The 22,887-nt window shown below is 42.3% G+C and overlaps 1 protein-coding gene across 18 annotated transcripts in view; it reads left to right on the plus strand.

Moving 5' to 3' along the window:
- The window catches only part of NRXN3 (neurexin 3), a 942,294-nt gene that overhangs the window by 58,111 nt on the left and 861,296 nt on the right, over positions 1–22,887 (plus strand). The window lies entirely within an intron of this gene.

Raw genomic sequence — 22,887 nt, forward strand, 5'->3', positions numbered from 1 at the left:
ACCACCTCTGGGCAACCTGTTCCAGTGCTTTGGCCATGAACAATATGAATTTGCAGAAGTTATATATAACAACTTTCTGTGAGAATTCCAGTAGCCTGATACTACTGTTCCATAATGATTGCCTAAGCCTCTGTTCTCTTTCCATCTGGTGATCATTACTGCTGTTATATTTTTTATTTTGATTTTATTCTTAGTATGTCAGTTTGTTTTACCTTGTCTGTATTGATGGATAGCTGTGATGCAAAAATCTATTTTGTTCCAAGTATATTTTTGTCAGAATAACCCTCAGTATCTTTCCATCTCAAATATCTATGCCAAGCACATTTTTAAGTGTCTCCTTATGTTACCGTGCCTGAGTGACTAGATTTCGAGCTGGTTTGTTTTGCCCCACAACTCCGCCACACAAACCTTGATTTTGACTTGCTTTGACTTGCCATGCCCGGTAATGCAGCGCTGGGTCCCTCTGGCACCCTGATCTAGGGCATTGATGCCATCCCACTGCTGGGACTCAGGTTAGCACACATCTTCTCTGAACCTTCAGCAAGCAGAGTCTGGTGGGACAGCAGAGCTACAGACAAGACACACTGGTAGAGCTGTGAACAGGAGATCTGGGTGCAGTCACTTAGAGCACTAAGTATTTCTCACTTAGCAGAAGAAGACAGTGAAGGACAGAGATTACGTGATTTTCCACAGAGACAGGGTGAAGTACTAGTGCTGGGAACAGGCCCAGGGGCTCAGATTCCAGCACAGAGCAGCGCAGAGCTACTGAGCTGAATGCATTTTCAGTTGAACACGCCAGGTACAGCAAGTAACATGGAAGCCGTATTTAGAACTGGACCTAAGCAATGATACTCTTCTCAGACAATGTAGAATTTGCTTCTGTTGTGTTTTCTTAGTCTTTCACAGGCAAATAATATTAACTAAAAAGTCCCTACTGCATTTGAGGCACTGGCTTGGGAAGAAATGGGGAGATTAACTTTCATTGCACATGGAGATTTCACTTTGTTAACAGGGTGTTTTAGAGAAAGGGGGAAACACTGGAAGAACAAGACTGATTCAAGAGTCTCTTATTACAAAACTGTCTTTTTACTGAGCTGCGTATTTGTTACATGGCAAGGCTCTAGTTACAGGCCAGCGATTGCCTAGGTTCAGATGTTTACCTGGCGGCTTCTGGGATGCCACTTAAACAGCTGTAAATAGAGCCAGTTATTCAATCCACTCATAAAGAAGTTTGATTGTAAGTCTCCAGTCTTCCCAGGGTACTGTGTCTGAGGCAAAGCAGGCAGCAGGCTGTCCTGCCAGCCGACAGAGCTCTCTGCTGGTGGTATTACTGCTGCCACTGCTGGAAATGTTTAGAAAGGTTTCAGCAGGGGCAAAAAAAAAAAAAGGACAGCGGGGATGGGATAGGGAGACTCAGAGTCCCCTTTTTTTATCCATTCATGGTACCCCTTGCTGTCAAGTGTTGGCATGGTGGGCTGCTCAGGGAGGGAAAGTGCCACTTCCTCTTGTTCTGTCACAAGGCTCGGGGTTTATACTGCCCCCTTTCTAGCCCTTTCCCTCCACCTTGCTGGCATTACTTCAAAGAAAGAGCTTTAAGTACGTGTTTCCTATTATAATTTCTCATGTGTAGGACCCTGAAATCCACAAGGTATCTTTGTGCTGTACAGGATGAAATATATAAAAATTAGCCAAACCCACAGGCAGTGGCATCATCAGTCTTTTGTTCTGTGGTGCTGTCAAACCTTTCTGGATTTGCCTAATAGTTGTAGTGCATTGTATGTATGTCTCAACTATATTATCAATAGTATAACCATCAAAAAACCCCTCTTTAGTCCTCGTCTGCTCTTGTTTCTTCTGGTCCTGTATATTATGCTTCGGAGAATAAAAAGCTATGGCAGCTTTTCAACAGTTGGATTCTGTGTATAGCTAAATTCTAGGCCTTCCCCAAACACTTTCATGAATTAACTTTCAAACTGTCTCTTAAAAGCTTTATCAGCCTCTAATAAAATAATGGAAACAATATTAAGAATAATGAATCTGTAACTATACAGAGTAAGAGAACCATGAGCAATCATCAGCACTATTTACTAAACAAAACTCACAGAAGTCATTTGATTACTTTTGGACTGGGTTACAAAATTAATGGATGAAAGGAAAACAGTGTTTGTGATATATCTAGACTTCAATGTGTTATTTCACAAAAAGCCCTATATAATCTTACTTGGAAAAACAATTAAAATTTGGCTTTAACATGAAGAGTTTTCTAAAATAAATTAGCAATACAAAATGCAACAGCATTTTCATGAACTGGGAAGGCTAGACAAATTGGAAGTTACTGTCATTTCTGTCTAGCACTTTTCTCAGTGATCACAAAGGGGAATAAATGACATATTAATGAAATGTGTAGATTTGACTAGAATGGGAAGAATTGCAATCATCAGTGTGGATAGAAAACAGCATAAATGTTGCATAAGTGCCATGACATCCTTCATAAAGCAGTAGGTGGATAATTCATCTGTAAAGAGATCTGATAAGCTGCACCTAGACTAAACTGTTAAGGGCCTTAAATACTGTAGGGTGGAGATATGTCAAACAATTTGTAAGAATTTTGAAAGGCCTTGATGATTAAGATCATGCATGGCTTGATTATGAGGGAACAATGAAAGATCTAGTATGTATCGCTAACCTTCATGCTGAGAAAGTGGCAAGATATGAAAAGAAAGCCATCTCCAAGCACATACAGAGCATAAATGCACAGAAGAAAAAAGAATTATCCTGGTGCTGTCTCAGAGGAATTACCTAGAAGGGGTGCCAATCAATAGTACAAAGGTGTTCTAGGTCCAGTATCAAGAGGGAGCATCATAACAATGAGAACTATAGCATTAGCTTATAGAGTACTTTACTAAGTGAAAAGATGGGAGCCACTAAGTTTTGACAATTGCATTCAAAATAAACCAAATTAAGTTCTTATTCTTGGGAGCCAGTCTTTTTCTTCCACACCTAGTGGACACGAGATGGCGACTTAGAGGAGGATAACTTATGTCTTTTCCCTTCTTCAAAGCTCAAATGTATCATAATATAGATATATAGATATTATTCATTTTCCAGAAGGTCTTTATCTACTCCACATTGAAATCCTGTGTGCGTTGCTCTATTTGATGTCTGTATCTCTGAGGGTGCAATAATCTGTTGTTGTATCAGCTAGCAATATAAAAATAGTCCAGCAAATACAAACAAAATGTTTTTATAAAGGAAACTGGATGGTTTGCCATAACTACATTAGTGCTAATGCACTACCAGGTCTCTTTTTTTCTTTATCTATGTGTTAATTTTGTTCTTCAGTCTCCCCATCTCTTCTAGCTTAATTACCCTCCCCAGACTAGAGGCTGCTGCTGCCTTTTGGCTTCATTACCAACTTTCATTTTCATTAAGAACCTTGCGCTAATGGACTGTTATAAAACACAGTCATCACTGGCAGGTGTTGCCAAATGACTCTCAGCATGATGGCATTTCTGTGCAATGGAGCAAACAGTCTGGACACTGGATTTGTGGAGCAGCCAAGGGCTTGGGGTTGAAGGCGAAGAGAGAAAAGTTTGGCGAATCAGTACAAAGAAGCCCTCAAACGTTCACATGAACAATGATGGAAAAAGAGCACTATGAGCAGTGGGCTTGTTCTGAGACCTCCAATAGTGCCAGCATCTACGTGCTCAGGTTGCAAACATCACTGAACAGCTTACCAAACAGCTCTGTAGGAAGGGTGGAGTATCAGTAGTGTTTAGTATCACACAATACTAATCCTTATAGCCTTCTAGTTTAGAAGGGAATGTAAATCTGAATACCGTTCCTTTGTCTGAGTGACATTATATATCTCAAAATAAACTTTGTGGCTCATGTCATCCAACGTTAGTAATGGGAATGCATATTTCTGCTGCAGAGATATCAGTCATAGTTGCCTTTTTGTGCCCTCTGAACCATTTAGTGACACTGGAACGAATATTCACCAGGAAAGAGCAAGGACTTCTTGTATTGTCCTTCAAGGAGCTGATTGTCCCAGACAAAATAGCCAGAGGCATGTCCCAGAAGAAATGCTGTCATATTTTGACCCTTAAGAGGGGAATAAGAGTGTTTCAGCACTGAGGAACTGTAATAAAAATTTATTATTCTGTGTTGATCTAAAGTCCCTTAACTTTTGTTATTGTCTTCCAAAAGCATCTCAGTTACGTACCAAAGGAAGTACTGAGCAGGGGGACATGATGGCTCTGCTTGCACATAAGCAAATGGTCCATTTTGCATATTCTTTTCTGGCATCTTGTGGATTTGTTTATGTTTCCCATACGTCTCCTTTTCTTTCTTAGAAGAGAGCGGTGTCCGTATTGACATGCGATACATGGTCAAATCCAGTAGCACTTTCTTAAGCAGAACTTTTAATGACGGGATTTTTCTTACTTGCTTACTATGTCACATCGTTCTCTACTTCAAGGGATAAGCTCAGACAAGACCTTTCAGAATGACGGAAAATGTGTTTCACTGGGGGCCTGGATCATCTGGTGGAGGGAGAGGACCTTCTGGAGTGCGCAGTGGAGGTAGCAGAAGAAGATGACTTCATTAGGCAGGGACTTTGCAGCACAACATGGACATGGGAGAATACTGTCAGGAGTAAGCAAAGACCCAGATCACAGAGGAGGTGGAAGGATAGACTTTTTCCCAGGGAACCTGTTAGGACTGTGCACGGTGTGATGCAACCCAGAAGATTACAAAACTGCACGTTGAAAGCAGGGAGCAGGGGGGAAGAAAAGGCCTCCAGCAAAGGCAAGGCAGGTAACTTTAAAACTCTTTTTTTTGACTAGTCTGCCCTATGTCCTTGCTTTTCACTTTTTCCATCTTAAAAATATAATTGGCTTAGTTCTGAGTATAAAGCACTTGTGGTCCTACTCGCCACATGCACAAGCCTTGGCTGATCTACTTTTAAGGTCTGATCACATCAAAATCCCATAACAACTTGAAGGAGACTTTTGGAGTGAGTACAGCGTGTGCATGCCGGCATGTGTGCCACCTGAGTGCCAGCCCTGCGGGTGAGAATATTTGACCGTAGGCTCTGCTGGTTTTGTGTAACTCTTGCTCTGTGTAGCACTGAGTAATGGTCACCTGAGCTCCCCTGTGGAGATACAGCTGCTGGACTTCCCTTCTGCCTTTAACCCTGTCTGACATTATCTCTGTGTCGTTATTTTCTAGGCTGAAGTGGCTGCATCCAAAGGCTTATTTTCTGTCTTTTATTTAAGCAAATCTCACAGGAAATTCCAGTGTTTTAGAATAAGGGGAAATTGCTCCTGGTTAGAAGCAAGGATAATGTAAATAGGTATAAATCTCTCTCTCCTTTCCTCCAGTAATTCTGTCTGGGTCACATTGTAGAGCTTTGCCAGTACATGCTTAACTGTGACCCTGTGTTTCTTCTGTGTCTTTTCCTTGTACTTGCATAGATGTTGTGTATGTCTGGAGGATTCCACTTGTAAGTGATCAAAGTTAAACGTGTGCAGAAACTGGAGCTCAAATCACTTCAAAGTGGATTAAGCTAAATAATGAGAATACATCGCTGCAGAATAATCTTATAGTGAACAGCAGGCGGTTTGGGGCAGAACGTAAGTTGCTGTAACCTGATAAGACACAGGAGAAGGTGTTAAAGAGCATTCTAGTGGTGAATATTATTTATTAACACTGTTACTTTTATGTTCTGTCATTTTTCCGTGTTTTTTTTTTATTCTTCTGTCAGGCTCTTTAGTGCTAGGAAGAATTTTGTACTAGGAAGTTTCTCAGTACAGATGAGATCTCCTGATCCTGGCTCTTCTACTCTGTTTGAGTTGGAACAGTAGAAAAGTGAGAGGCCAGTACTCCTCACTCTCTCACTGGCAGTTCCCATCTGTGAGTCAGATTTCTTTGCCAGTCTTGTGTTCCCATAATCACTGTGTGAGTTAGGGAATGATTAGTGTCTTGTCTTCCAAGGAGAGGAGGATGAATAGGGTCCCTTAGGGAGTTTGTAGCACAGGAGGGTATAAACCCCAGATATTCTTGGCTATTTTGGGACATTAAAACCATGTGTACTCTAAACATGAGATTTAACTGTTCATCAAGAATGCCGTTGAGTTTGGTCTGATAGGTTTAAAAAAGGCCTATGATGGGCAGAGCCATTATCTTCCTCCAGAAGGTGATTTACTTGTTGTTGCTGGGCTGTGACTCAGGCCTTTCCTTCTGAAGGGATAAATCATTCCTAGCAGAGTAAATGTCACATGGAGATGTATTGGTGACTCCAGAAAAAGTTGCCCTTTAACAGCTTCCTGGTAACATTTCCCTTGCAGCGCTTGGGTAAATGCAATGACAAAATAAAGGGAGCATCTATCCCCTTCTTCTGCCCCTCTTCATCACAGCCTGTCAGTCCCACCTCGGGGCCATTGCATCTTAAAGGGAATGACTCAGACCACTGGCAGAGCAGATAATGCCAAGCCAAAAGGAGATTGTGCAGCGTATAAATCTCAGGCCTCGGGACAGGAGGTGACTGGGACCTCACTGCGTAATCACAGAGGCCATGCTCTGTGGTGGACTACATCAAGACAACTTTCTGGGAGTTCAGGGGACTAACACTAATTAATGCCAAAGAAGAATCTCTTCTTGAGAGACGAATGGAGTAGGGAGCAGGTTGTGCAGGGAAGGTGGGAAAGTCACAAGGTGGAAAGCCGCAAGTATTGATGAACCTTATGCTTAGGTTTATGGTTGTGAGGCAAGAGAGAAATTATTGGTCTCAAAATTCTTCCATGTACCATCCTCACCGCTGTAATAATGTCTGATTCTTTTATGGCAGTGAATGTATATGGAAGAATCTGGCCAGATCAGGGATTTGAAAATGGGACCTTTACACTTTCTCATGCAGGCCGTCACTATGAATATGGTTACCTTGGCTGGCAATGATTGACTACTCTTTCCTTCTGATAGCAAAACTAAGTGGTGGATTTTAGTCCCGATGTGAACAGGAAGGGGTAGGTTTTCTCATTTATAAGGCCTTGCCTCCTTCCCTGCGGTTACTTCAGGGAAGCTCAGGCACTGCATGGCTGACCATTTCTCCTTTTTTTTTTCATAGAATCATAGAATCATAGAATCATCCAGGTTGGAAGAGACCCTTGGGATCATCGAGTCCAACCATCTACCCTACACTACAAAGTTCTTCCCTATATCATATCCCCCAACACCACATCTAAACGTCTCTTAAACACATCCAGGGATGGTGACTCAACCACCTCCCTGGGCAGCCTATTCCAATGCCCGACCACTCCTTCTGTGAAAAATTCTTTCCTAATGTTCAGTCTAAACCTACCCTGCTGGAGCTTGAAGCCATTCCCTCTTGTTCTGTCATTAATTACCTGTGCGAAGAGACCAGCACCAACCTCTCTACAGTGTCCTTTCAAGTAGTTGAAGAGAGTGATGAGGTCTCCCCTCAGCCTCCTCTTCCTCATACTAAATAGTCCCAGCTCCTACAGGTCTCTGAGAAGGCAAGGGTAAGCCTATTAAATACAGGCAAGTTTCAGCTTGAGGGAAGCCATATCAGTTCTTTTCTGTGAAATAGGCAAAAAACGGGCAGCCAAGGGCATATCATTAAGAATGAGCACCTGTAGATGAGTTGTGTAAATGTATGAATAGGTACTATGGAGACAGACGTTGCTGCAGGACTCCACAGTTGGTCTGTACACCCACCTTGGTATGTGCAGGTGCAGACCAAAACTGGGTCACGTGAAGCTTTAGTGTAAATATGTTAAGGCCAACTATAGTGGAGGTGTTAACGTAGTAACATGCTTAATGAGGTTGATCATCAGTGGGATTTTGCAGGCAGAAGGGAGAAGGAGGAGAGTTCAGAATTGTGAGAAAATGCTGCTGGATTACTCTCCAGAGAAGAGAGACTGTCTTGATTTACTGTCTGGATTAAAAAAAGGCTACTCATAGGTGTGAGTGCTGCCACACAGCTCTTCAGATAACAGAAGTGTTGTAAGAGAATGAAAGTAGTTACAGGAGTTTATTGTCTGACTGTACTTCAGTTACCAAAAATGGAACAAATTTCTCGTTGTAATATTAAACACCTTTCCTAACAGCAAGTGAAGTTTACTGCCAAAATGTTGCAGGCATAGAAACTGGGAAAATAACTTGAATGCAGAGATGTTTTAAACAGTTGCATGCCCCAAAGTATCCCTTTTTGAGACCTGCAAGGCAGACCCTACAAGAAATGGAAGAGTACACCGGGACCCTCTCCCTACAAAATGTTCTCTCCTTGGATCGAAATGGTGGCTTTTAGATTTGTGCAGCTCTAATGATTTCAGCTGAGTAACTTCTAGAATTGACTATTGCATCCTCTATTTTCAGAATTCCTCAGAGTTTTGATACTAGGGTCTAGCAGCAGAAGTCAGTAAAAGAGGAGAGTGAGCGATTTTTCTCAGAAACCTTGAATAATAGCCCTTTAAGGCAGCGTTATTGCTGCAGTAAATTCCCGAGGTTCAAAAATTCTCTCATCTTTCAAACTCTTTATGATGTCCCAGCTGAATTAGTGGGGCCTGTATCTTTCTGTTTCCTCTGCTGATATAGCTTAGATGTTCCCCTCCTTCTCTTCCTCCAGTCCTGGAACTGCTGCACTAGAGCATTTCCCTGACCAGCTCCTGCGCTTGGAGCAGCCTTAAGTGGTTTAATTCCCTCTTTCCTTTCATCACTCTTCAACTCTAGCTGTTGCATTTTATTACTCAAAACTTTTCTTCAAAGTAGAGGTGGTATGAAAGAGGGGACAGAAGGTTTTGTTGCATTGATAAAATCATAGACGCCATCTCCTCTTTTTTGCTCTCTTTGGTAAGAATCCAGGAAAAAGCAGAACCATTTAAGTGACCTAGATACTAATCCAAGTTTGTAAAGAGAAACGTGAATCATAGGAGTTAAGGATCTGTGAAAGCATCTCATCCGTCTCCCTGCCAGTGCTCTACTGGTTTGTATGGCATAAAGTGAAAATAGTAGTGTGCTTATGGTACCCTTTCTGCTGGTGTAGGTAATCACATGAAAAAGGAATGTTTGTGTGTGTATATGTGGACACCTGGCTCATTTGGTGCGTAAGTATTCATTGGCAGCTGCTGTCATTGTTCCTCATTTTATTAGCTTTTGCCAAGTAGTTCCACTTTTACTAAGGGCAGCAGGGTTTATGGCAGCAATATTTCTCACAGTGTCAGAGATAAAATATCGGGCTAATAACAGACTCTCTGGTAATGGAAATTGCAAAGGGGAAGCAATCTTGTTTTAAAGAAGTCCTGCTTGGGAATGTTAAGTCTTCTGTTGGAGAAGCAGCCTGTGGAATTTGGTATACTTTGTGCTCTCTAGGAAGACAAAGGATTTGTCTTAAGTGCTGGGGGTGGAGCAGGGGGAGTGATCTAATTTAAATTACTATTTTCTTGCTAGATAATAACTCAGACTCTGTCATACCTAGGGCCTCATCCCAAGAGGAGCTGAGCACCCAGGACTTCACTGGTGTCAGAAAGAGTTTGAGTTTGGGATGGTTGGTCTCCTACTGAATGAAACCCCTGCAAACAAATGCTTTCCAAACAGCATGAATGAAACCTTTGTAAACAAATGCTTCTCTTGTCTTTCCTTTCCCTACCTCCCAGTTCCACAAAATTGTTCTCCCTAGCCCACTTCCTTTCCCTTTTTCTTATCTCTAAAAAGTTGGGTTTTTTTGCAAGATGAAGAAGATCTCCCTTTGGCCTCGTGCAGAGCAGGATCTCCCAAAGTTAAGTGAAGAAGGGAAGGGGTGGTAACATACTTGTTTTCTGGGGGAAGAGGCATTGATTCTACCCTAAAGTTATGTGTGTCCACCAATGTTAGAGCTGGACTGCAAAACAAATTATCTTATGGGGAGTGGAGGTCTACCTTAATTTCTGCTAGGACACCTGAGTGTCACACCCTACACCTTGTCTTAGTTGTTCCAAGGTCTTTTAACTTAATTATTCTGAAGACGTTCCTAGGCTAACACATACATCTATAGCATAACATGTAAATACATACCATACAGTATCTAGCATGTGCTTTGTGTGTATGCATATTCTGGGGCACTTGGAGGAGCTGCTGTCAGTCACCACTGTCAGGACCAGATTAATGTGGAACCTGAAATTTGTTCCTGCATGAAAAGCAGGGCCTGAACAGAAAAAATAAAGGGCGGAGTATCTTATAGTAGCACAGAAGTAATTACAAGCTGACGGGCTGGGCATCTTCATTTGGAAGCAATGTCGAGTTTGAGAGGGAGAAGGTGGTAAAATCCATTCCAGAAGGCAGTCTGAAGAGCAGTCTGCCTCATCTTGGCAGGAACACAGGCTCTGAGTTTTTAGAACATTAAAACAATGATGAAATTAGGGCACAGATTCTACTAATTCAGCCCTGATCAGCTTCCCCATTTCTAGTAACAATTAAATGCTTATCTCTTCGTTTCACATGCATTAAATTAATCAGCCACGAGCTAAAAATAATACAGCGCTTAGGCAGAGACCCACCGCATTTTCCTTGTAGCTTGGACCTCTGCTGGTTCAGTACATGTACGGAGGACTGAGGATATCTGTGGAAAAAGCCAGTATAGTATTTCTTACAACAAATAATAATACTATAGTACTCAATTGTGCTGCTTCAGTGAGAGGTCACTGGAGGAGGGGGGATGTTGTGGTACAATATTCAGCTGGGGAAATGGTGGTGATGTGTGTTTCAGCAGTGCTTACGTATTAAGCTAGGTACTATCCATCTGCTCAGTACGAGACAATCCTTGAACTAAAAACTGTAAAGCCACAGAGCAAATAGGGGTTGGAAGAGGAGAAAGGCAGGTCATTAAGACATACAGAAAAGGCAGGAGGTACAGGTTGTCTGTTCCGGCATGTCTCCCAGCCACTTTATGAGCTTGTGTCTCAGGACCACTGAAGAAACATCTGCTGAAGACAAATAGATTTGATGGCAAACATGTTTCAGGACTAAGTTTTTCTAAAGCATAACTGTATATTCTGGTGGAGGCAATCATTTGGCCATTAACTTCCTAGTCTGAGACATCCAGATGTGAGGATTTTCTTCAGTGTTTTAGGATGGTACCAAATAGGACTTGACACTCGGGAGCTGCATTTGACTTTTTAGTGTAGCACCACAGCTGAGTGAAGGTGACCACACTGTTTCATGGCCAGAACTGACTCACATCTACCCAGCTCAGAGCATGGACAGAGCCGCAGTACAGTTGCCTGTTGATGACCAGGTAGATGTATCCTCAGTTTCTAGTGGCTTTGCCCCTCCTTGTGAGGCCACACACAGAGTTTGAGAGACAGCTAAGATGTCTTTTGGGTGTAGATGTTAGATCTGAACTTTCCAGAGTTATCATAGTACCAGATGTCACTTTTACTTTTTATATAGCTTTGGGCTTGTGTCACAACCGCCCCCATGTTTTTTGCTTTTTTGCCAATAAGGTGGAACTAATGCATGCACTCTGGAATGCTTTGAGGATTAATTTGCTTCCAAAAAACCACTGTGCACAGCTATGAAGATCTGTACACACAAAGAATAGTTAGTAAATTGTTTTCTTGGTGAAGCACCTTGGTGCTTCAAAACTTCAAAACACTAAGGCGTTTTGAAGTACCTTGTTAGTTTTAAATTACAGTGTTTGTTATCATTGCTTGTCATCCTTTTCCTAAAGAAGAGCCAGCACTACACATTCAGGAGGTGGTGTTGCAATTAAGATGTATCGAAATATTGTGACATCCAGGCCTGGAAGCTTCAGGTCAGATCACAGAGCTTCTGCAGAGAAGAGTGTGGGGCTCAGCTGAAAGAGGCCATGTCCAAAAAGGCCCGCTACTTTATTTACTGAGTCTTTACACTGCAGACAGGCTCCTGCCACGTGTCTGAGTCAGGCTTGGATTTTCCTTACCCCAGAACACAGTCTCGTCTTAATGTTCATGTAGTCTATCTCATTTGAAATGGCTTTGGAAAAGTCTTTGGTGTACATACAGTCATATATATCTTGGGAACCAACCTGCCATAACTTTGGATGCTATAAAATTAATGACAAAGATAAAAATATGTGCTACGAATAGGCGGTGAAGTGCACTATGTAGGAGTGTGGGTCAGGGAAGCTTACCCAGATTTTTCTGCCTCTGTGATACTGTCCTTCCAATTTTAGGTACCTTACAACTACTGTAAAGGAGTAGTTTTGCTTCGTGCTTTTTCCTCCTGATGGAAAGGAACACTGCTACCTTCAACAGCATGTTGCCGTTTGTGCTCCCAGGCCAGGGAAGCAGTCTGCTGTGATTTACATCTCTGAAACACAGAGTAAAGCTGATGGAGCTGCTGTTTAAATGGGAGGAAACTCGGCCTCTGAGTTTTCCAGGGGAGAAAAAAGTGGCAACGATGCTGTTTTCTATGTGAAGCTTCTATAGGTCTGCTGGAAGTGCCTGCTGAAGAGCTGATTTGTATGCAATGGACTAAGTTGGGTTTGAAGATAAGAGGAATTCCAAGTGATAAATGCAGGGTGGAGTCAGTCAGGGTTGGAGGGTGTCAGTTAAGGTCTGGCACAAACCCCCATGTGTTAACAGTAACCTGGCTGCCATCATCGGGTGAGAACAAGGACTTTACTGAGAGGTAGGGGTGACGGATGGCCCCAGGAAGTACGTGTAGCATAAGTAGTAATGTGATATAGACTGCACTTTACAAGCAATTACAATTTGAATAAGTTATCAATGGAAGGAGGTAGAGGACTGGGAAGCAGCTTTATTAACCCCCTGAAGTTATGTTAGTTATGTTCACAGCATTTTGAAAAAGTTTATATATTGCTGTGAATTACAATCACGGTGACAAATGCCAGTGCCCAGAGAGTTTGTGATCGCAGCCTCTCTAGCAGGCAGTGCTTTACCAGAACGATTCAGAGCAACAATCCATATAAACTTAAAATAAAAGGAATGAGGAAGATGAGGTGTAAAACTCTAGGTGAGAACAAACCTTGTGATAAATCCTGCCTCAGGTACTCTTATTGTGTTCTTTGGCTTTCCTGTCCCATGAAACGAACATTCCTGGTGCCATGTATCCCATCTTGTGCTGTGATACAGTCATTTAATTCCAGCTGAGCTGAACGTAGAGGGGTAAAAAGCTGGGGGGAAAACTTAGTGATAAAATATTGGTCTAAATCAGCATTACACGTTCAGGAGGAGCAACAGGGAAAGCACCAACCAGTAAGTAAAACATTAATGATGGTTTTGTACCAGCTTTATGCCTTCAGGTTTTGGAACATCTTGGCCAAAGAGGGGTGCAAGACTGCTTTGTGTAACTTTGATCTGTCACCTTGCAGCTGCTCACTTTGGGTGGTCTGTTGATTGTGGTTCAACCCAGGAGCCAGGTCCTCTCTTCTCTTCTGCACCTTCATTGATGTATCTCTTGCTGCAGTCTGTGAAAGGGCAGATATAAAGAACACGTGCATTATTTATATCCCCCAGGGTTCTAACTCTCCTCCTTTTTCTCTTTGTGTTGTAGGAAGTCCATAGCGGGGCTAAAGTAGAGATGATCAAAATATTCTGCAAAATATATTTTTGACAAATTTCTTTAATGAAAATTGGTTTCTCTCAAGGGGCAGGGAGCAAACCTGAAAAAAATTCTATTAGCAGTCTAAATTTAAATACTTGATTTTGTTTTCCTTGTAGCTGCCTGCAAAGACACATCATATATTTCAGTGATCAAAACATTTCTCTGAAGTTGTAACATTTTTCAAAATTTAAAACAATAAAATAAAGCCAGAAAAATCACTGTGTTTATGACAAGATCTGCTCTAAAACAGATGGCAAAATCTGTCCTGGTGATTTCACAGAATCATAGAATAGGCCAGCTTGGAAGGGACCTTGGAATATCATCTGATCTTTGTTAGGCTTTTTCCTTCCCCAAGTTTGCTCAGAACTAGTGCCCTGCTAAATGTACCATGAATGGTGGTTAAATATTTCGAAGGAGGCCCTTTTTACTTATAATAATTAAAAATCCAGTGTTTTTTTCTAGAAGACTCGGTGTTTTCACCCCAGAGTCTTAATTAATTTCAGGTGATTCAATTGCTGTTCTGCATTTCCCCTACTGTTTCGATTGATTACAATTCAGTCTGTACACCTGCCTTAAATATTCTGCACCGAGCATTTAAGCAGCCTCTACGCTGTAACCGAAGTGGCTGCGTCAGTGATGGGTGATTTAACAGTGATTTAATAGTTTGTAAATAAGGCGCTCGGAGATCCCTGGCATGAAAGTTGATAGGTAAACACAGTGCTGTGTAATTATTGTTTAGTAGCAAAAAACCTTATTATCTAAGTTTAGACTTAGATAATCTCAAGATGTGTTTGTCTTTCCTTGTTTCCTGGGTTTCCTGAATCTCTGGTTCTGTCTTTGATATCCTAAACTGTTACACTTGCAGAGTCAGATTGAGATTGTTTAATTTGTAAAATAGTATATTTGCACTTATTTGGAATCTGGTTTCTTTTTCTTGCTGTTTAAAGGGAGAAGCTAAGGACATAGCTCCTTTATCTTCCCATTTTCCTTTCACAATCAGCTCCCAGGATTCACTACACAAAGTGCGCCTGGGGGAGAAGCTGAGGCCTGTTTTCATACCAACATAGGAAGATTTTTCTCTGGGTTATTACCTGTTGAATAGTAATTTCTATCTTGGCATGGACAGACTGTATCTGAATTTACCCTTCTGTAAAAGAGATACGGCAATAGCTACCTTATGGGGATATTTATATTTGTTATTGTTTATTGTTTCCACAAAACCGCAGGTGTGTAATCTGCTTTTTTTTTTTGCAATTAGAAAACAAAATCAGCGACATGAAGAGTTGTCATCGATCCGACATACAGACAAATCTGCGGGTATGACTTACAGGGAAGATATTTTATTTTTTTTCACTGAGATTAAGCTCTGTGTGTGTGTGTAAAACTTCATTTTTACCATTTATAAAGAAATTGGCATGGATTTGTGAGGGGTAGATGCAGACACTGCCCCCTGTGCTGTGCAGAACCAGAGCTTCTGACGCAGTGACCATACGGTGCTCACAGCTCTTCTTTGCAGCTCAGAGGCCCTGGCCGCCACCCCTAGAGACACCACTGCCGTGGGACATCATCTGCAAGTACAGTGTCACGTGTGTGGCCGTAGATTTGTGACATTAAGTTAGAAAACACTGAGTAGCACTTTTTTCTTGAAAATGGTTTTGTAAGGCCTCTGAGATTCTTGACCACAGGTGCTACAGAGAGGAGGAACGTTGTTCTCCTGGTGGGTTTGGTTTGGTGGAGTCACTTCCTGAAGAAGCCAACTCAGGTCCTGCAGCATGAGACGAGGAGGCATGGCAATTAATCCAGCTTTATGTGCGGTCAACATGCAGAGGACAAACCAGCAGCCGATGCATTAACTGAGAACAAGTTCATTCAGATTAAAAAAACGTTAATGATCACTTTCGAAACATTGAGAGCCTATGAGGGACCACCTGCCTGGAATGAGCATTTACCATATGGTGCCTTTGGAAGCTAATATTGATTCTCATTATTTTAAACGATTACAAACATTGCAGGTGTTTTGTAATAATCTCTATTGTCTAATTAGAACACTCTCAAAACTAGCTCATTCTGCCTGCTAACCAATATTGATTTGAACAGCTGAGTTTGCCTTGTATGAGTGATGGGATTGTGCTAACTGACACTTCGTAGTCTCTTTTGCTGACTGATTTGTCCAGGAAGAAGAGGCTGGAACTGAGTGAGTAGATGTCCTGATTTACCCAGAGGTCTAATCAGCCTTGCCAGGAGGACCTACAGCTTGCACCAGAATTTTCTAGTTAAGGGAAGCATTGATATACTTAGGAAATTTTATGTTTTATCTAATGGAGATTGAAAAAAAAGAAGGAAAAAAAATAGTGGAAGTCATTGCAGAAAAGTTAAGCCACACAAAGATCTTTATAAAGGGATGGGATACTTGAGTTTGCACATTTCTGTCATTCTTGATGCAGTCATTATTTCTGTCATTGCTGATGCACAGTCATTTCTTGGAAAGTACGGGAGAAACCTCGTGAGCAAATAGCCCTGGTGAAGGACGCTAACAGAGGTAACCGAAGTGCTTTTCTTCTCTTTTCTGGTTGATCCACTTCTGACAGCATGGATACAAACAATCAGTAGAGACTAAAAGAAAAGCTTAAAGGCTACTGGAGAAACTGAAAATTTAAGTGGGTGATTGTGTGAGAGAGATTGGAGTAACCTGAAGAGACTCCTTTATCTATTTTTCTTTATGTACGTTTGCTGTCTGTTAATGCGGGCAGTTTCCTTCCATGACTAAGGTAATACCTGAGTTCCCAGCAGGGAGAGAATGCATGTGCTGTGAGCCCTTTGACTTTTTGGCCTCCCTAGGAGGAGTTAGAAATGCAGCTTTCTCACATCTTAGAAAGATTTCTGATAAAGGTGAGTGCAGATGACTATCAGCATTTGTGGGCTTCTGGAACTTCAGCATGAAAATTGAAACCTTGAAAGTGCCAGGGATGAGCAGGTATGGAGGCATCTGTAGGATAAGAGGGCAGGGACATCATTTGGTTATGACCTCTCTTTCTCTGCAGGTTTATGTATTTCACTGATTATTATAGTATCAGAAAGCAGTGTAGGCTGTTAAGTTGTTGCTTTTTTGAGGTCTCGGAGTGTAATGGACACATATTCTCCCCCACACCTACTTTGAGAGGCTCATTTTCACAACATGATAGAAACATACACCACAAAATGATTGATGTTCATATTTTCAGAGCTGCCAAGTGTTGTTCATATGCCTGCTATGATACATGCATTTTTGATGGGTCTTTCACGGTTTCCTCTGTGTCAGAGAAGATGTCAAGAGGAAAAATGAGTAAGGCATTGCTCCATAAATTAGCATGTTGCCTAGAGTTTGGGGTATTGTCCAGTCTCATCTACGCTGCTTTTCTCATCTGATTTTAATAACCGTTTCCGAGTCCCTGGTAAACATCGTTGTATTTTTGGAGGAGTGTGTATTCCATAGGGAAATACTAAGTGCAAGGCTGCCTATATCGGGTGAAACAGAATATGGAAGAGAATCTTGTTCTCTGATAAAAACCAACCAGCGGATCGTTTTGTTTGCCAGTTTCCTTCTCGCGTAAGGGAAACCTAGAGGGTTGCCTGTGTACCAGGACATCTCGCATCTCAAGCAGTTAGACAGAAGGGTGCACTGAGAGCCAGAATCTGTTTGCTGCCCAGGGCTGACTTGCCAAAAGTAAGAAAAAAAGGTGGGGGTACTGAATTGTTGATGTCTCCTGTGTTTTACACAGTTCAATAGTAATTGAAGTAGTTGCAGTGAAAGAGGGATGTAAATCTCAAAGATGTGGTTTTAAATCTAATAGTGCTACCTGATAAGGGAGAAAAGGAAATGTGGTTATTCCTTTTACTCATGGTTATTCCAAATGCTTATTTTCAGTCATATTTGTAGTGGTTTTCTTTCCATTAATGGAAGGGGATTAGGCAGTTGGTTAGGGGGAGTCTGAAGGACCTGAAGCGTGAGGAAGATTTTGTCTCAGTCCTAGAGAGCAGAAAAACCTGCCTAAGCTCCGAAAAGGTTGAAAATTGATTTGATAAACTTGCCTTTCTGGGCAAACAGCCTTATTCCCTGGGTGTGTGACATTGGCATGCCTAAATACCAGATGCTGCAGGACATTGCTAACGTTTTATGGTGCTATTCATCTCCAGGCATTTGTTTCATTCCAGACTAGTTCAATAGGAAATAGAGGATGATTCTCACTAATGGGTGTTTGGTGACATCCTTTAGGTTAGCGATCAGTTCGCAGGATTTCAGTTCTTACTTTTGGGCTGCGCTGTTTTTCAGGCTGCTTGGCAAACCGAGCGCAAGGGCCAGGATCAGCCTGAGAAAACACAGAACTGTTCATGTTTTTCTGAAAGTAAAATCACTTTTGCTCCTACTATTTTAAATACTTTTGGGAGGATGAAGTGTGTATGAAATTTGCTTTGCTGCTACTACAGCACTTAATTTACTGCCTTGGCTAAATCTGCGCATATTGTTAAAATTTTAAGTTTATAGTTACATCTAGTTTGTTAGCAAAAGAACAAATTCATTCATATCATGCAAATTCCTTAATATGGTGTACGGAGCTGCACAAAACTGAATAGCTATACCTGCTGTGGAAGTTTTATATTCTGTGTCTTTTGCCTCTTATTGCAGGAGGGATGACAATTTCTGTCGTTCTGGAATATGAACAAAATCAGAACTTCAGCGTGAAAGTTTGGTTCAGATTTGACCTGAGATTGAGAAAGTGTGAATGCTTTTCATGTGTTATCCCGAGTCTCTGCATGCGTGGATCCTAGCCAAAAAGGCTTTTTGTTTGGTATTTTTTAAATTGACTTGATGTAGCAAGTTCAGGGGATTTCCTCTCTGTTGTAATCGGGTCTGTTCTCAGGAAATTCCCAGCCTGATTTTTGCACACTATGAAGGATTTCAGCTGCATAAGTGGGGAAAAAAAATGATCTCTTCTTCTCCCTTCTTCTGTTGCATCAAAAATGTCAGACTCATTTCAGAACAGGGAAATTGATAAAGCTGTCACTTGGTTATTCTCCGCATTGTTTTAATGACTGTCATCATTCTCCTGTAAATTAACAGCATTGTAGTTGAAAGCTCCAAATCTGACTCTGTCATGAAGTCCTAAAAGATAGCTGCTTCACAACTTTGGCAGTAGGCTACTACTTAAAATACATGTGATATTACGCAGGTGAAGAAGTCGGGCAGCGTTCCATGCACTGGACTGGCATTGAGAACATGACTGATAGAGCCAGGGCCTGCTGTTGTTTTCTCTTGGGTGTGAGAGTTTTTCTTATTGTGGGAGTTGGAGGAAAGGACAGTGAAAATCATCGTGTAGGTGTAACTAGAAGGGGAAATGTGAAAGAGTCAGGTTTTCTTGTCCTCAGTGGTTTCCATTGATAAAATCTGATGCGATACAGTATATTTTTAGCTTTTACTCAGGTTTGAAACTCTGAAAGCTAAGAACCCAGATGGTCAAGTGCACTTTTTAAGCTGCTATTTGGCGTTAGATGTAAGAATCACACAAGGCACTTTGAGCTGGTGGCTTTACAGAGGCAAAGGCGTTTCCAGATCCATGCTCTGGACAGGAGTCACTGCGAGGTGAAGCTGACGGTGACCCTCGTGGAGGGAAATCCTCAGACCAAAAAACCTGCAGTACAAATGCACCATCTTTGTATTTCTGTGTGCCAGGCAAGAGGGATGGAAACAACAGCTTTTGCTGTGGGTGATGGCTTTATTAAAAAGCTATGTAAGAAATGTGAGAGATCTGGAGAAAATGATTGCCCGTGGGCCACCACTTTCATTGCTGCAAGACAAAACCTGACTGTGGAAGCGACTGGCACTGTAAAATGCAGCTTTCCTCCCAGCAGCACTGCTTAGTAGTTTTCTCTTGCCCAGGACAACATGTAACACAGCATCTGGTGGAAAGATGTGGGCACACGCTGATGCTGGTTTTGGGTGTGTAATATACCTTCATTTAGCTTAGGCTTCTGAGATACAATCCTCCTCAACTCCTTGTCAGCCTCTTCCATTTTCCTTTATCTTCCTCTGTTATTTAACTAAAAACCAGAAGATAATGTCCATAGAAATAAGCTCCCAATCAGAAAAAGCTGTAAGTTAATGCCTCTCATACCAAGTCAGGGGAGCCCTTTCGGTCTCTGGCTCAGATTAGGTTTCAGTTCTGGACATTTGATAAACCCCTCTTGTGGTGTTTGTTGTGGTGTGAGACCTTGCTACAGAAGAATGTGTTTGAAATTTCTTCCAAGAAGAGAGGGATGGATGGCCTTATTTTGGGTGAGAGGCAGAAAGTGGGCTTTGATGGAGCGGGGCCGTTGAAGGCAGGTCCTGCCAGAGGTGCCAGTGTAGCAGCCGGACCATGTCTCGCATGGCTCCCAGCATGGGCACTGGGGCCAGCCTGCCCTGGCAGTGTGGCTGGGGCAAGCTTGGCTCCACACATCTGTGGCTCCATTTCAGTGCTGCTTTGATAGCCCCAGACTGTCACAAAACACTCTGCTCAAAGGGGGAAATTAGTGTCACGGGGACTGTTTTCTTTATGAGAAAAGACTCGGTTGGATGGAGCAGCCAATAAAGATGTTAATGTATTTTCTCAGTGCATAACCCACATATTTCAGCTCCCTGGATGGGGTCTTTATTTCTGAGGTGAATGACTGAGGAACACTTAACTCATAGCTTCCAGGGGATTGGGAAGTGCAAGGTTTTCTGGAAGGTGAGATGTTCCATTTTTAAGATCTAATGTTAACTTTTTGGGGCGTGACTCTGGCTGGGTGAATAAAAAAGCGTTACTTTTACAGACGGGAAGATTTTCTTCTGCCTGAGCTGTTGAGCATATTGATATAGCACTCAGTTATATCTGTCAAGGCCTATGCTTACTCTCACCGCTGTACCTTGTCCATCATTACTCTGACCTTGGAATTCAACCTTTTTTTTTTTTTTTTTGTTATTATCATTATTTTTATGTGAATTAGACACTGGTAACTAGTCGATGATGAACTGAACTGGACATGGATTGGAACCTCTCTGTCTAGACATAATGAGAAGTGCAGCCTCTGTCCCCTGCCGATCTTATCCTTTCCTTCCTGGGAGGGAAAGAGTGCAGTGCTGATGTCCAAATTTTATAGATATTACATATGCCTTGTTTATTATTGGAGAAAATGAAATGTCAGCCTGTAGGATTATCCTGTAGGTTTCCCCTGCCTTCCCTATGTACTCGCCATATTCGTTGCAAGTGGTGTCTAAAAAGGCTGGAACTGCTGGTCTGTACTTGCGGTGATTGCAGCTGCTGCACTCTGGTACACTCAGCGCAGGAGCCTGGGGAGGTTCTCATGAGATGGCAAAGGGCTGTACATTACACAGGTTTCTGTGCCTACGGTGAAAGCTGTAGAAGATATCTCAGGTGATGACTGAGAGTCAAGAATAGAGGTATGTCTGGCTGAGAATGCCAGGTCACCCAACTTGTATTGGTTTGTCCCAGCATCCTGAAAAAAAAAAAAGGCATAATAGCTCATAGGTCAGTCATGTGCTGCCGAGACTGACTCTTGCTGTGAGGCAGTGCTTAATGCACGTGGTGACCAACACACATGCCTGGAGCAGGCACGCATTGCTGGGGGAAGGCTATTGGAGCTGTGAAAAGGGATTCTCTTCATTTGGCTGATTTGTACTGTGGGGGGGCAACCGTAGCTGGGACATGCAGGGCATTCTATACTAAGGTGAGGGTTGAGGTTTATGTCTCTTGGCTAAGATCACACAGGGGTTCAGGCTGTTCTCCCAGACTAAGATATAGGTTGGAACTTGTAGGGGCCTGTTGGGGTTGGATGCTGGTATTATGGTTATATTTTGCCTTTTACACTTCTTAAGGATGTGAACTGCAGGTGTATTGTTGTGTCAGGGCTCTGAGTGCACTAATAAGCCTTAATTGTCCTGATGAGGCTCACCTGGCACCCACACCTGTGGGCCCAGGAGTTCTATTAAAGCTCAGCCCTGGGCTTTCAGTCTGTGAGCTGTGTTGGAGAAGGACTACTCATCTTTAGCTTAGCTGCAGCCATGCCAGTGCCTGGCCATGGAGCCTTGGGATCTGGACCTCAATTCTCAGGCTCACTTCCTGGCTTTGATTACCTAGTTTGTATTTTGGCATAGCCGCATCACTGTGGCTGTGCCTGGTAATTGCCAGACCTCATCCTAGCTCTGGCTTATGGATTGACTTTCCAATTTGTCTGTGGAACTGCCTCATCACTACGTTACTGCCTTATGATCTGGACCCCTGATTGGATGCGGCTGCCATCTCTACGGTCTGTCTTGCTTGCGTACAGTGGGACAGGCCCTGGCCAGTAATGCTCTGGCCTTGCCGGTCATGTTATTCCCCTCAGTTCCCATCCCTTAGGGAACGGCTGTCCTGCAGTGCTCCCTGATGGTAAGTTAGGATCTATGGGAATCCTTGGTTTACTGTTGAAATTGTCATCCTTGGGATTTCCTGGGATAAGGTTGGAATTGTGATTCATAGAAGGCGGTGTTTAGGTTTGAGACCTGTAAGGCTGTCCTGGGCCAAGTGAAGGTGGTAATCTGCAAGGTTTTGGAGTTTCAAATAGCATTACAAACTGTTGTAATGCCCAGGCTAGAGCGAGGGAAATGCCCTGGGGGACCTATTTGGTGCCTTCCCAAAAGGGCTGTACAGGACGTTTTGAGATTTTGGTCTGAAGGGTTTTCTAGAATAGAAGCAGTTGCCTGCACTGATTCTCTGGATTTGGGACCGCAGAGGTTTGGTTCTCTAGGTTTGGGACTCCAGGAAAAATTTCAATGAAAAAAGTAGGAGCACAGAAATCCACAGGCTTTTTTTTTTTTTTTTTAAATGGTTTAGATTCAAGGCTGGACTTGGGCTTGAGGCCAGGAAGTGTTGTTAGGCTAGGTCAGTTATACTCACGCTTTCTCTCTTGTGTACCTGGGGTAAAATATCTTGACTCCTGAACTCTTTCCTTGCTGCTCTAGTTTACGAAGTTACAAAACCAGGTAAGAACTAGGGAACTGAAGTATAACTTTTATTTTGCTACCAGTTTGATATATGACTGAGAGTTGCTTATCTCTAACTTCTGTGAATTCTTTTTCTTTAGAAAGCAAGGTAGAGGGATGGTAAATGTCACTTTTGTGTTTATACTACACCTCTGCCCAGTGAGATGGAGATTATCGTGGACAGCTCTGAGAGTTCTGTGATGTATGTAAGAAAAGAATACAGTAGTAGTAAGGAACTGATGGTATTG

The sequence above is a fragment of the Numenius arquata genome, chromosome 6 (assembly GCF_964106895.1).
Source record: "Numenius arquata chromosome 6, bNumArq3.hap1.1, whole genome shotgun sequence".
NCBI classification, from domain to species: Eukaryota; Metazoa; Chordata; class Aves; order Charadriiformes; family Scolopacidae; genus Numenius; species Numenius arquata.